The following is a 15,942-nucleotide window of genomic DNA, read 5'->3' on the forward strand; positions in this document are numbered from 1 at the left end:
ATACACAAGTGATGAACAACAACAGTCACTGTAGTCTGTTACTGTCGGTGACTGGCCACAGTTTTCCCCCTAATAAGAGACGGAAAACTGTGGAAGCGTCTGATGAAAGGAGGAGAGGTTTTGAATGTGAGCAAAGAAGAGAAAAACACGTAAATGATACAATTACATGAAACTGCACAGCCAACTCAATCAACCGTGACATTTAAGTAGTTTAAGATATTGAGGACAAAACTCTCTGTGAGCCAACAGAGGGACAGAAGCAACACAGTATATAGATCTATATACTATTTGGATCTACAGCTGCAAAGACCTTCGTTGGAAATCAGATATTAAGTTCAGGCTTGTCCTTGTGTTACTTCGGCCAAAATGTGTGTCACTCTTTCTGTTTTTTTCCACACAGCTCTGGATTACTTCCCAGATGTTCACCTTTTCTTTTAGAGCTAAACTCACTACCGCAATCACTTATTTCACAAAAAAAAAAAAACAAAGAAAAAACAAACAAACAAAAAAAAATATGATTCAATTCATGTGTCATTTTGAAACTTTATACCCTGAAACCTCTGCCTGGTGTCCATATTGATACACATATGTGCCCATCTGTCTGTGTACCCACTTTGTTTAACTCTCATCTTGTGTTTTCAGCTCATATTTCTTTGTATTCTCCTTGTCTGGTGTCATGATGCAGCCTTATGTCCGCTTCCGCCTGTTCTGTCCGTGATACTCTTTGATTTAAATCTCTGTAAACTGCTCTCTTTTCAACAAAGACATTAAATGAAACTAAAAGCAAGAGGTGTCACAGCTGTGACAGCAAATGTCGTGCACAGTTTATCCACAGGATGGAGCAGCTGACCTACACTTACACCCTCTCACGGCTTGTTGCGAAGATTTTCAGGTGATAGTCTCATGCCACTGATTTATTATGAGCCAGAGAAAGGCGTGTCTGGCAGTTTAATGCAAGCCGACGGCTTAAAGACGTTAATCTGTGTTTGGTATATTGTAAGTATCCCTCTGGAGTAACTAACTTTTTCTAGTTATTTAAGAAAGAGTTCGAAATTTTGAAGCAAACTACAATACTTGTGGGGGTTGCTGCGTATCAAGCCTGCGCCTTCACTTATTTATAAATCCTGGATTCCTCCACTTGTTGACAGCATTTATTATCTCCGGTAAAAAAAAAACAAAAAAACAAAAACAAAAACAAAAACAAAACAACAATATTTCTTGTGTTTTCGTGAGCTTGGTTGTGTCTTCGGGTCCTCGCACTACTGGCGTCGGGCGCAGAAAAAGCGCATGAGTCGCTGTCATTCCGCGCAACGTTTTCCGACGGGAGGAATCGGGCGAGTACTTGTTGCGAGCCATACGGCGGCGGCAGCGTCCCGGAGCTGTCAAACATTGCGCACAGCCCTCAGTCTTCAGTCAGTGGAGAGTGACCAGACTAATCCATCAGACAAACAACTCGGAAGATTAACCTTGTTTAGCCTCGCGAAACTACTTCTACTCTCCGCACCCGGAAGCCTGTTTTTTAAAAACCATTATCAGTTTGTCACATGGCTTTGGAGAATTTCAATAACAACAAAAAATGGCGACAATCACGTTGCTCTGTGTGGTCTTGCTGCGTCATTAAAAATATTCATGTAAACACGGGGGATTAAACGGGAAAATCGCAGGTAAGTGAGGCGAAGGCTTGTTTTTTAGTCACTGCGGACTGAATGTAATTAAGAATAAACGGTTATATTTGGGTCGAACAGCATGCTGTTTGTTTCTGCGTTGGAAAGGGGTGTGTATGCAATGCTGGGCGTCAACGTTTGGCTGCACAATATTCAATACGAACATTGCATTTCTATATTTTTTTGCCTTCGGCCGCTCCTTAAAGAGCACAACTCGCCCTTCTTTAAAGCAGCTAGGCGTGTTATTGTGCACTGACATAAATAACGGCGTTGTTTGGATTTGGGCAACTTTTGTTTATTTGTAGCAAATAGCAGCGCGCGTTGGCACAGTTGTGGATCGCTGTGCGTAACGATCAGAGCCGTGGATGTGTGCTGTTTCCCCCTCTCCGTTTGTATGTTTCAGGGTTAGCCAGTCTCCAGATATTTACATTGAGGGTTTATGCAATATGGACGCGCTCCCTTCACTGGCTCTCCTTTAACACGCGCTCATGACAAAAAGCGCACCGTCGGGCCTCGGACAGACTGTTTGCGTGTCTTGTGCCTTGTTTGGTGATCACACATGTTGCTTTTGCTTCTTTTTTTTCACGTCCGACACGGGCATTTTTTTGGCCGGAGCCCGAGCAGCGGGGCTAATGGAGTTGTTTACATGAAGAGCGGAGGGCGGACTGTCGAGGAGGAGGAGCCAGCGACGTCACCGGACTGCTCGCGCCGAGGCGGAGGGGGGGCGGAGCCAGCGAGGAGAATCATAACAAGTCTGACGTCACTCGGCCTTGTGGTTGGTATGAATAATATACAGGAGTTTGTCTCGACTAGGGCCGAGCAGGAAAGTGGTGTGTGTTTGGGGGGGGGGGGACTTTGTACCTGTTGGTGTTTTTGAGGGATGAAACATTAACGAGCTGTCTGTGAGACAGCGGGATCATGGACAACTGATTACTTTTACGAGATTAAAAATACAGAAGACTGCAAAGCAAGCATCCTCCTCCTATTTCCAAGAATTGTGCCATTTTGTTTGAGTTCTAATTACACTTACAAGGTTGTGCGTTATTGTCTTTCCTCCCCCACAGACGCAGGTAGATGTTTCATCATGTCATGGACAACTGATTCTGATTGAGGGACATCATCACCCCATTTTCTTGTTCAAATAGCTACAGTACCTCAAAAGAAATTGTAGGAAAGTGCACCATTGTCTTGACTCTTCTGACACAAACAGTCTGTTGCAGGCATGTCTCAGTAGTGTTTGGCAAGACATGTTGTATGAGTTGGTTCACAGTTTAAAACCTGATATTTGCATATTCCTCCCATTATTCAGTGACGCTTCGGATCCAATAATTCATTTTCCTTTACCAGTGTATGGACTATACTCATTTATAACTAAAACTAATAACTGAAACAAGGTAAAGTTTACACATATATAAGATAGACGTAACATTGCAAAGATGCTGACAGACATTATTAAAGACATAATCACATATGTACAATGTGGTATACTTTTTCCCTTCGTCACTGGATAATCAAGATAAGACAGAAGGACTGACATCCGCTTTTAAGAATTGTGTGTGTTTATTTATCTTCCACAAATCAGACTATTAAATATTATTTATGGGTAACACTTTATGATAATATATAATCATTGATAAATGGTAAGTTTGTAGTTAATCCAACGTTTGCTCATTGTTAGTTTACTGTTGAAAATGCTTTAAAAAAAGCAACTGTTTGTTATAAAGATGATGTTAATGATCATTTGTAAGGCAAGTTTGTTTAGTATAACAAATCTCAGACACAGGTCAACATGCTTTTGCAGTGACATAAAATGACATTAAAAGACATACAAATTTTTAAAAAAAGTTTTATTTATTTAGTAAATGTACTATTTATTAATGACAGTTATGATAAAGTGTTTCAGAGTTATGTTTTGTACCTTTTCACTCTGCCCGTGTTAGTTCATGTTCTAGTTGTCTTATTACATTTTCCCAAATTTTAGAGACCAGAAGACTTCCTGCCGGTTATGGGTCTAAAAACAATTTTGTTAGGTTACACTATTTTATTACTTTGTAGATTTATGCGTTATACTGTAAGCCACATTATGTTACTTAAAATTTTTTTTGAGGAAACAGTTGCTTTTGATGCAGTTAGTTCTGTATGAGATACCAGCAAACAAACCGCAAAGATGCAAAGAAAAACTTTGTTGTCGTTGCACCTCTTGACCGAGAGCGCTGATATTATGGGTGGATGGCAAATGGAGCGACGCCCCGGGACCGGACTGCTAGATTTGACAGGCTGCCCTGGTTCAGTTATCACAGTGCTGATGCTGTCCCCATCGAAGGTACAGTACTGTGATAACTGAAGGATGGCTGCCAACTTGACACGAGTGCAGTGAATCAAAGCATGTGGTCTGAACTCAATAAGCCAGAGGACCAGAGGGAAGAAAGTAATTGTATTAGTCTGCATTTAAGTGTAAGAAACATGCAACTCAAAATCTGTACATTTATATTATCTACACTTCTCATGTAACTTCTGCTTAACTAAAACAAATAAAGGGAATTTTATTTGATTTAAATGTGTGTGTTCCTTTATCTCTGCCTTTGCGTATTTCCATTTTTTCCTGCTTGATACTTCCACTCCATAACATTGTGGAGGCAAATATTGTACTTTTACTCTGTTACATTAATTTGATAATCTAAGTTTGAAGATAACATGCTGCATCAGAGCTGTGGTACATTATAATTTGTTTTCATGGCAATAGGATTTATAAAAACAAAGCATTGATTGTGTTGACCAGACAAAACTTTGTACTTTGAGATGTACACACATGTATTACCAGATACTACAGATACTAATACTACTTCGATTAAAGGGCTCTCACTTTTACCAACGTAATATCGTAATATGAGAGCTTTACTTTTAGTCAGGCATGATTTTTGGTACTGTTTACATCACTGTGCAGGCCTATTTGCAAAGACACAACACACAAAGTACATCTGATTGGTACACTATTTTTTGCTTCAAATTGTCCATTATATTCTCGATCACTTTGGCCATGATACTTATGTAGTAAATACTGATAGTGAATACTAGCACTCTACATGACACCTCATGACAGAAAAAATAAAATAAAACATTCTTTAACTATTAGGAATTAGGATCAACTCAAGACATAAACTTGGCCTTATTGGGAGCGCTGTTCTACCAGTCAGCCTGTCAGGTAGTGGGCGTGTTTGCTATATGCACAATCTGCACTTGTAATTACAATAAGCATTTAATCAAAATCATCCGGAGTACTACTTTTTCTTCTGTTTCTTTTTACTGTTGCAATATCTGCACCGTTATTCATCCTGGAGTTGAGGTGCCAAGAGACTTTTAAATTCCCTCTGTCTGACCTGTAAAGCTCAGGATTTAGATATGGAGTAGGAGTGCACCTGTTTACCAGTGATTTAAAAAGAGAAACATCTACAGTACAGAACAACATGTAGCTTTTTAATCTTGGAAGTATGTCTATCTATCTATCTATCTATCTATCTATCTATCTATCTATCTATCTATCTATCTATCTATCTATCTATCTATCTATCTATCTATCTATCTATCTATCTAATGTGCTGTGGTTGTTTTGGTCGACATTGTTGTCAACAGGGGGAGCTACAGATCTATTATTGAGTGCACTGTGGGCTACATGACATCGCCTACAGCTCTGTCCCTGTGTGTAAGCTGTTTATGGAACATTAATAATCAACATTTGATGGCAGTGTTGCGAAAACTATTGAAGTTCTCATTTTTTGTTATCATTTATGTTGAACATAGTCTTGGCAACACTACAGAGAAGCTCTAATCGTTTGTGCCGTCACCATGTGAATTAGGGTTTTTATAGACAAAAACTGTTGATCCAAGACACCTACAGTCTGTGCGACAGGTACAGTCTCCACTATGTTAAAATTGCTCAGTCACTGTTATGTAACGTTCAGTATGTAATATCAATCAGCCCTACCGTGATCTGTGATGTCAAAACGCAGAAATGAATCATATTTTTCAGAACACTGTTTTGAATAATACATGCACTGTTTGAGTCATTGTCTGATAAACCACAGGTCACTCTGCACCTGTCCCCACTGCCTCGTTTAAAGGGTACACACTGTAGCTGTTGTGGAAATCCCCAAAGAGTCACGATACATATTTTGTTTTTGTCTCACTCTAACCTCAATCTGCTCATCTCGCCTTGTGTTTTTCTGACTCACTGTGTGACATCTAGATACTTTGTTGTGAAGCACATTTTTGATAATAACACACATAAAGTCAAGTGAGGTTCACATTTCTTCAAAGAGGCAGATTTTAATAAGACCATCATGCGTTCAAATCCACTCATTTTCACAATGTAACTGTTTTTTGGAAACCTCCAAAACCCCACTCGCCGTTGACGGTCATGATTATGGGGAATTTCTGCCACACTTCCTTTAATTCAAGACCGTAAGCAATAACTGGGACGTGGCATGGGAGGCCCCTTCCTTAAAATGAACCACCCTTTTTTTTTTTTTTTTTTTTTTTTGTGCATTCAAGTCCTTGTTCTTTCATTTGAGGAAGTAAGAAGTTTTCCATTTCATCAACAGAGGTCCCTGTCTGTTCTCTGAACTGTTAAAACAATAGAACAAGCGGTGGCTGCAGCAGTAATTTGGTGCTGAAAGCCAATCCCACGTTAGGAAGCACTGTTGCTAGTACTGCAAGCAGGGGCTGCTGTGAGTAAACAGGGAAAGAAAATACTTCAATACCAAACTCAGCAACACTTACAGTAAGGTCTTTGTCATTGTGTTTGTTAGTAGGTAAGGTAACCCTTACCCAATAAGACCCATATGAGATTATAAGACTGTTATTAGTACATGTCACTACATGTTAAAAAACAGTTTATTGTATGATATTCCTCCCTTTATTCAGTGACACTTCGGATTCTGATTTTCTTTACCAGTGTATGGGCTATACTCATTTATAACTAAAACTAATAACTGAAATAAGGTAAAGTTTACACATATATAAGATAGACATACCATTACAAAGACGTTGACAGACATTAATAAAGACATGTTCACATATGTGGAAAGTGGTCACTGGATAATCAAGATAAGACAGAAGGACTGACATCCTCTTTTAAGAATTGTGTGTGTTTATATATCTTCCCCAAATCAGACTATACAATATCATTTATGGATAACACTTTATGATAATATATAATCATTGATAATTGGTAAGTTTGTAGTTAATCTGATGTTTGTTCATTGTTAGTTTAGTTTTAAATCATCTATCACACAACTGTTTGTTATAAAGATGATGTTAATGATCATTTGTAAGGCAAGTTTGTTTAGTATAGCAAATCTCAGACACAGGTCAACATGCTTTTGCAGTGACATAAAATAACATTAAAAGGCATAAAAATAAAAGTTTTATTTATTTAGTAAATGTACTATTTATTAATGACAGTTATAATAAAGTGTTTCAGAGTTATGTTTTGTACCTTTTCACTCTGTTTGTGTTAGTTCATGTTCTAGTTGTCTTGTTACATTTTCCCAAATTTTAGAGACCAAAAGACTTCCTGCCGGTTATGTGTCTAAAAACAAGTTTGTTAGGTTACACTATTTTATTTTTCTGTAGATTTATGTGTCATACCATTAGCTATATTATGCTACTTAAAATTATTTTTAAGGAAACAGTTAGTTTTAATGCCGTTAGTTCTGTATGAGATACAATGTCTTAAAATCTACCAATAAATATGTTTATGATGCACTTCAGTCTTATTAATACACAATAATGTTAATGATTTTAACAATCATCTTTAAAAGTCTGATAAGGTACATAATACCTAATACGTAATGCTTATTGTAAAGACCTTAGAGTATAAAGTGTTACCATCCTGAGTAAATGCAAAGTAAAACACATTTTAGCATTTATAAGCAGGAATTAAACATTTCGTAAATGGTTTGTAACACTCTGTAATGTAAGTCCTCCTGTTCACAGCCCAAAAGGGCTTACAAGACACCATTAGGAAAACAAACAGATCTGTACCATATGAAGAAAACATCTTATTAAACAAATAAAACATTGGGATGTTTTTTCAACTTTAGAGGCTTATATGTATATGTGGAGGCTGGTGTTGTAAACAGTTAGTTAATGACTGAAAAAATGCTAAATGTCTCTACATTGGAGAATTTATGCTGTAACTGCTCACCAACACTGTGCATTAATCAAGACTATGGTGACTTCTCAATCATCACAGTAAGCAAATTCCAAATAAGATCACTTCAATTGATGTGTTTACCTAAACTATGCAACTGGTCATTTAATCCAGTATATACAAATCATGAAACACATCAATATCTACACCTGTGGTCTGTGTGTGTGATATTTTTTCTGTGAAGTCAGTAGGGAAACTCCGTCATTCTTTTTTGTGGTGACATCATCCAGAGAGATGGCTGACTTATAGTTTCTGTCACATTTTTACACTCTTCCATGTCTGACAGCAAAATGAATCCTGCTTTCCCTTATGATGCCAAATCCTCTGATAAATGAATCTCTCAGTATTTGATGTAACCTGTGGGATGGCCAAAAACATTTAGTAATATTGGCACTGTTTGAGTTTCCAGTCAATAATGACATCCAAAAAGGCAGTTATGCAAATTTGCAAGGGACGGCTTAGGGGTGGCAGTCACACACATAGGCTGCTTGGCAACCCAGTCACAAAGATGTTTTAGATAGCTCAAACAAAGGCTAGGGAGGGACTACTTACATTGTTGCCACCTACATAATGGCAAAGATGAACAATAACTCTTCCCTCTACAGTGTTCAGAAGGTGCACACAACTGTGATATCCAATGACAGTGCACAGTCATTGTTCGTTTCCCTGTCTTCATATATTTTCTTTCTTGCTTAGGAACACATCACTAACACTTGGACTCATTTCCTGTAGAATTCCCTGAAAGTCCATCTACACTCTGTACACTAAAGATACACATACTTGTAGGAAAAATCCCAAACAAAATAAAACAAACAGGGAAAGGATAAAAATAGGATACCTCAACTAAAATGTGTATACAAGTAAGCTATTACTGTTACCAAACATAAGGCACATTTTGAGGATACATAGTATAAACACACACATAACTGCATGACATAAATAAACACATCAAACATGATCAGAGAGGGAAAAAAATCAAAGTGTCAGGTTCCTCCCATCCCCCACCCACCTCTCTTGAATAGTTCTCCATTTCCTGTCATTTATATGCACATATAGTCTATATTTACACACCCATACACATATGTTCATATAGCCATACACAGTGTATGGAGGCAGAATGTTGATTGAGGGTGCCCAAATTTCCTGAAAGATTGGAGGTTTCCTTCTCAGATGATAAAATATCTTTGCAGATGTTCAGTAAGAAGCTCATTATTCCAAGTCCTTGGGAATGGATTAATGCAGGGTTTGATACCAAATGGCTGTTTTTTTCAAGTTCATTAGCAACATCTGAAAGTGTAAAATGCGCACACAAAAGCATCATTTTGTAATTGTGTTTCCAGAGGCAACGTATAGTAAGTGGGAATGTGAATTGAACATTTGGGTCACATAATAGTTTTTTCTTTGTAAATCAAAAGGAGCAGTTATGATTCTTAGCACTTGTAGTAGAATTACCATATCAGACACAAATTATTATTTATAGCACTATATAATATAACATAGCGTTATTTTAGGTATTCAAACAAGTCTACCAAAGATTTCTAACCTTAACCATATTCAATTCATGATTTAGCCAAATTCCAACCTTGACCCGAAACATAATTGCATTGAAAGTTTATCTATTTATTATTATGAAAACAATCTTGTAAGACAGTCCATACAGACGATCTGGAACTTTTGATCATATCACACTTTTATTCTTCCTTTTTTTTGTGGGTGGTTTCACAACCTTTATTGAATTAAAGTTTTAAAATAAATGTTCATCATTGACCTTGGAAACAGCATTTGAAAAATTCAAACAAAAGGATTAAGTAAAAGTTGTTTTTTTAAAAAAAACTTTGATTTTAAATTTTAAGTATTGTCTCTAAATGAGGTGAAGAGGTGAAGAGCTTTTCGTTTCATTGTATATGGCCACAGAATGCACGTACAAGTAAAGTAAATCGCAAATTGAATTATTACATTTTCATTTGAATGTTTCGCCCAAAAACATAAACACATGTGGCAAATGTGACTGTGGTTGAATTTCATTTCCATGTTTACATTAACGATTCAGACAAAGTCCCCATTGACTTCCACAATTGACAAAACAAATAAAAAGGCAAATAACGACTAAGGGTTAATGACGTCATCTTGACAGACGGGCCAAGCAGCCAATCAGCTGTCTCGTTCTACAGAAGGCCACTGCGTTGTTTTCGGGAAGGGGCTGTTGCTTGTCAGTAAGGGTTAGCAGGAACGGAGGTGGGCTACGTCTCTGCCCGAGCCACCAAATATCAACACATTTCGTGGATTTTATCCGATATTTCCTTCCTTCTGGATACTGGATACATTTTGGGGAAGTTTTGGAATCAAATAGCCGGCAAACGACACTTGAAATTCCTCGAGCGAGGAGCTCTAACTTGGTTCAAGCGTCTAATGTACTAAACGAAACGGAAGTAACTTGCCAGCTGCCTGGCTAAGCTTGCTAGGTGAGTAAATGTCCGTTATTTAAATGTTATACTTGATGAAAATGTCTTTCGTCTGGTCCATTGAGTGAGCCCACTTGTTCGTAATTTTTCTCCACTGTTGTCAAGCGGGGAAAATATCCAGCTGCCGTTTGCTTTGACCGTTCGAGTTAACTTGCTAAGAAGCTAATGTCACCAAACGACACTCCTCTTGACATAATAGCAGAACATCCATGTTCAGTGCCATAACAAAGGCAGATAGAGGTGTGAATATTTAACCTAAATTACAATTAATTTAGGAATATGCTGAATTATTGTGAATAGTGTGAGGACAACATATTAGGAGGATGCTACGATATGATGCAACAACGCCATCACAAACTTGGGCCTATGATTAAATAGAAAAACTTTGACTCCATTTAAGGAAAAACAGGGACAGCTTGTGTATCAAGCACATTGTATTATATTGTACTTTAAACCACATTGTCACCACAGACTGCAAAACCGAAAGTGATGGAGAAAGCGAAAATATATGGCATGTGAAAGAAAACCATTGGTAGTTTTAAGCCATTGTATCTTGGACCTGCCCCAAGAGAGTAAAATGCATTTAGGTAAAATGGTTGGATTCATTATGTACAGGAACTGAACACATTAACAGAACAGGAAGACAATGGATCATTGTATGGCTTTGCTTAGCTCTTATTACAGACGAAGAAGGGGAATTAGTCAATCAGTCCATTAGTATGTAAACATGAAATCAATTGGCAGTGACATTGATGAGGCATTTTAATATTTACATTTTTTTATGCCAACATGGTAAAAGATTAACTGGGTCCATCCTCTTAAATGTAAACATTTTATGTGTTTTTTCTCTTCTGTGATATAAAACTGTATATCTACTTTTATTGTGTTTTTGATTATTGATTTGACCAATGATGGGAACTGACTGTCATTTTTCTCTTTTCCATATTTTATAGACCAGCAAGTAATTGATTAATTGAGAAAATGGCCAATGATTTACTAATAGTTAAAGTAAGAGCTTTACCTGTAATGCAGTTATCGTTGTAAATCATACAAAATCCTGACAACGAAGGGCAAGTGGCTTCACACCTATGAGGTTGAAAAAATTGGTGCTTCCTTCTTCCACCCAGCACACACACACACACACACTTTCTGGCTTTACCACTACTCACTAAAATTTCTTGTCAGACAATGAAAGGACGTGGTTTCTTGCTGCTGAGTGTACCCTTGACAGAAACTTGAACTGTCAGACTTTAAACGATCAAAGCACTTGAACTACAGTTAGGTTTGATCAGCGTTTTATTTATACCAGAATGAATAAGTGGCACTCTTAATTTCAAAGCTCTTTTATTTCTAACATTTAAAGTAATATGTATATATTCCAAATAGTGATGTCTAATTTTTCACCTAAATGTAGTTTGTGGCTATTGTAGTAATTAGTCAAAGATGCTGAATCTGGAATATTATTAATCTGAAATTTCAATAAACTTGATATGGCTTTGTGATCAACTTTTTTCTGACATTTCCAGATTTTAAGATTTGAGATTTGTTTCAGCTGAAGAAAAGACATGGGTTCACCTTATGATATTCACTGTGATAACATGACATTTAACATCAAAGAGCTCTGGATTATGACTTACTTGACATTTTCCTGTAATAACCAAGTGGCCTCTGTGACGTTGTTGCTTCAACCAGCCTAAATGTCTGCCCACTGTATTTTCATTTCAGGCACACTGGTTTTGGAACTTTCAACACAAGACTTGGTTTAGCACATTTTGCTGAAATTAAACAAAATTTAAAAAAGAATGTAATTAACTATCCAAATTACAGCATTGTAGTTTTTAGTCCCCCTTCCACAACTTATCATAGCTGGTAAAATTCAGTCGCATGATTTACTGAAGTAATTATTACCTGCTGAATTGACAACAATGTAAAGACTTTGTTATTGCCTTAAAAAATGTAATTGGTAATTTTACTTACCAATTTCGCTGGATTAATTACTTGCTGATGATGTTACAATACTAGAATTTGTGTATTCTAGAAATTCTAGTATTAAATTCTCACAAAACAAAGTAAATATTTAAATTCTGGTTATGTGGAAATTAAATGACATATGGTTTAAATATCTAAAGTGCAGAAAGTCGGTAATGAAGATCAATTAAGTTTGAATCCCTAAATATAAAAGCACCTCTTCTTGCTAGCATTTCCTTTTGCTACAATAGAGCCAACTCATGAACATCCTTTTACATCCTAAATCATTACAGGTTTTCAGTGGATCTGAAAGGTCAACCAATAATGTAGTGTCCGTAAGCTTAGGTAGGTGCTGAATCAAGAAAAACAGGTACAGGAAAAACCCTAGTGCACTAATTAAATCATTTACTACTGCTGAGAAGTTTTAGGGGATGTCCTAAGTCAGCATACAGCCTCTCAACAGTGTTGAAACCAAGCACTGATACATTTCATTGCCTTGTTTAAGCCAAGCAATGTAACCATATTAAAGACAAATATAATTCAAACTGATGGAAACGCTGCAGACAACATGAATTCAAGAATGAGACTGATTGTGATAGGCTCAAATAAATAATAAAATTATCACCCTGTGTTGCAGCCACCAGTGTCACACAAAAACACGTCAATGACAGTTGCCATCTGGTGCTGAAGTACTAAGATAATAAGACCAAACATTTTGTTTGTGTCTGAAAGCTAACGTCCATTATTCAGTGTAACTAAAGCCAAGTTAAAGATGTGTTTATTCAGCTACAGTCATTATTCAGCATGAGCTCTGGAGGGTGTGAAGGCTCGAAATGTTTTATGAGGAATCTTAGCCCTTATTGTCTACAGCTTTTTAAATTGATTTCAGAAATTGGCAGGAGCAAGACTAGCTATTCTGAGTATGACATTTTTGGAGCACACTCAGCATCAGTTATTGGTATGGTGATAGGTCACAATAAAAAATTGAAAAAATAATAATCTTTAGAACTGAATTTTATCCAAAGTTTAAATTACAGATCGTCAGTAATTGGCTAGGTTTACCTTTGGATACTCTTGAACAGTTTTTCCAAGAGGCTAAAATGTCAGGAAGAAAATGAATGTTGACAGTCAACACAGCAGATGTACTGCCCACCAAAAGCAAAAAATATTCATTAATTAGAGTGTAATTGGGGATAATAAGCGGTCAGCCAGTTTTTCCCAAGGACATGAAAGCCTTTACTAGAAGTGTTTTACTGTAAAATGTTGCCACAGAAAGGTTTTTTGAATCTGTTAGAGCAGGTTCTGATACGAAAAGGTGGCTCTCATTCAATTTCACTTTCTAGTCCTTCAGGGCTTTCTTCTCATGATGCTTGTGGTCAGTTGTTTTTTTTTTCTTTAGGATGGCAGCCTTCCTTAGTCAAAGACTCTCAAGGGAAACTTTAAATGGATACAAGTGATTCAGAGGAGTTTGTTGGTGTTATTTTTGTTTCCCATTTCCTTTTTCTTTTTTATTGTTTTGGGCCACCTTATCAACATAATATATACACTGATTGTACAAAGTCTATATTTATTACATTTTGTATTTGTATAAAAGCACTAGTACCAGTTGATGCACTATTAATTGGTCCAGTCCACAAAAGCAGGATTCAAAATTTACATGGAACACAATCCAAAATTCTGATAATAAGTGAAAATGCTTGTTGATTGTGTCACAATACTAGAATGCTTAATTCAGCACAGTGATTTACAGCAAAATTAATATTTAAATTGATTATATGGTGGTAATAGGGAAATTACATCTGGCTGAAATTTTGGATGTACAATATATATCAGACCAAAAAATGATCGTCCCAATAATGGAAAATGCACATTATCAGCAGAAAATGAAATTATAGCCGACAAATAGATTCAACAATGCAGAGCCAACTTTAGTTGACTTAACAAGTGCAGCATTTACACACAGTATTTTACAGGATGCACCTTTAAAGTTTTCCAGCCATCAATAAACATCGAGAAGAACAATAATAACAACAACCATGCTGTTGTCTTGTTTTTGACATAGAGCTGCTGCACCAGTGTAGAGCCACGCATTGTAGACATGATCCACACATGTCGGCACTTATAAGAGGCATTGTTGGCCATAGTACAAATTACATCTATATGAGAAATTCAGAAGTAATAACTTCCACTGAAGCAGAAAGAGGAAGAGAGAGGGGAAATGAACACACTGGCTGATTAACTAACTCACTGTAAAAGGCAGACAGATGACTCATTGAAAATCTCTTCTCAAGAAATTAAGCTGAAGTGAATGACACATGATGGTGGTTGGTATCTACTAAATGTCGAAAGCCTTCAGCTGGACTTATATGGTATACTGAAGTCCATCTCATCTTCAAAAAACATATACTAGTCCTGTGACAGAGCTTAAAACTAATGTTAGGCATATTTCAATGACATTTGCCTGACATCTGCTTGCTGCTTTGATACTGTCCATTCGGGAAACAGATAAAGATAAAATAGATAAAATAAACAAGGTTTAGCCTTGTCAGGAACCAGTTGAGATTTTCTATTTCAATAACCCATCTCCTCTTCTCCAATGACGTTGAGCTCTGCATCACAATTTCTTAACATGTCACTTATACCTCTTGCACACTGGAGAAGAAAACCCCACTAACACCTACTAACATCTGGCTTTGTGTGTACAATTGGCATTGTTGCCCAGGTCAAATGACTCTGCAGTGGTTACAGCGTTCATCAGCTTTAGCTCTGATCAGCCACAAATTACAAAGACAAACTGTCAGGCCTGATGTTATGACATTTTAAAGTTATGGATGCTGGCGTATATTTTTCCATCTGTCTCTGTTCAAGCAGCACTCAAATCTCCTTCAGTTGGCACTGAGTTTGAAGTAGAGACTGAAGTGAAAGATATTAAAGTAACATAACTACCATTGCCTTGTCACTGTCTTCCATGTCATTGCAAGCTGCCTGATTGGTAATCTGCGTATTGACAAAGTAGCAAGAAGTCTCACTCCCTAGCAACTTTCATCATCAGCTCTGGAAACATTTTTCATGTATCTAATTGATGCAGTGTTTCCCGCACATTGACTAATTTGTGGTGGCGCGTCACAGAATCAAAACCAACCACCACATATTGCGTTTCTTTTCTTTCTTTCTTTTTTTTTTTTTCTAAAAACGCAGGGTATCCGTTCGGCTGCATTTTTTTCCCCTGCTTTCCCACCGTCTCCCTGTCACTCACACATCTGACACATACAGCCCCTCCCCTCGGTGCACACCACGTGGGTCTCCATGAAATCTTTTAAATGTCTTCAGTACCATCCTAAACTGTTGAGGCTTTTAGGCTCAGGGGAAGTTGTCTGAATTATTGCTCAGCTGTGATTGGAGCTTTGAGGAAAAGAGGTGGAGCATAGGAGCAATCAGTTGTATAACAATTAAAAATAACTATTACCATTACAATTCATTCTCAGCATAAATTAAAACTACAAAGCTTGCACTTGTTATCACAACTAGTTTTTAGTTTATATTCCCATACTGTCCATAAGCGCTTCCAGCATCAGTCCAGACTTGGTAAAGTTGCGTTTTCTAATAAAAAAACTTAACAACCTACATCATCTACATC

The 15,942-nt window shown here is 37.1% G+C and overlaps 1 protein-coding gene and 1 long non-coding RNA gene across 3 annotated transcripts in view; both read left to right on the forward strand.

Annotated features, from left to right (window-relative positions):
- Positions 1–266: 266 nt before the first annotated feature.
- On the forward strand, positions 267–4,221 carry LOC119028914. Of its 2 annotated transcripts, none has more exons than XR_005077836.1 (2): positions 267–2,443; positions 2,729–4,221. It is a non-coding gene; the product is annotated as an uncharacterized LOC119028914 (long non-coding RNA). The 2 variants fall into 2 exon arrangements; XR_005077835.1 differs by having other exon boundaries at positions 267–2,439.
- A 5,858-nt stretch (positions 4,222–10,079) lies between these two features.
- Positions 10,080–15,942, forward strand: part of jak1 (Janus kinase 1) — a 33,303-nt gene continuing 27,440 nt past the window's right edge. Inside the window, exon 1 of the mRNA XM_037113618.1 lies at positions 10,080–10,337. The gene's annotated coding sequence lies outside the window, so the exon portion shown is untranslated. The remainder of the gene's footprint in view (positions 10,338–15,942) is intronic.

This window comes from Acanthopagrus latus, chromosome 11, assembly GCF_904848185.1.
Source record: "Acanthopagrus latus isolate v.2019 chromosome 11, fAcaLat1.1, whole genome shotgun sequence".
NCBI classification, from domain to species: domain Eukaryota; kingdom Metazoa; phylum Chordata; class Actinopteri; order Spariformes; family Sparidae; genus Acanthopagrus; species Acanthopagrus latus.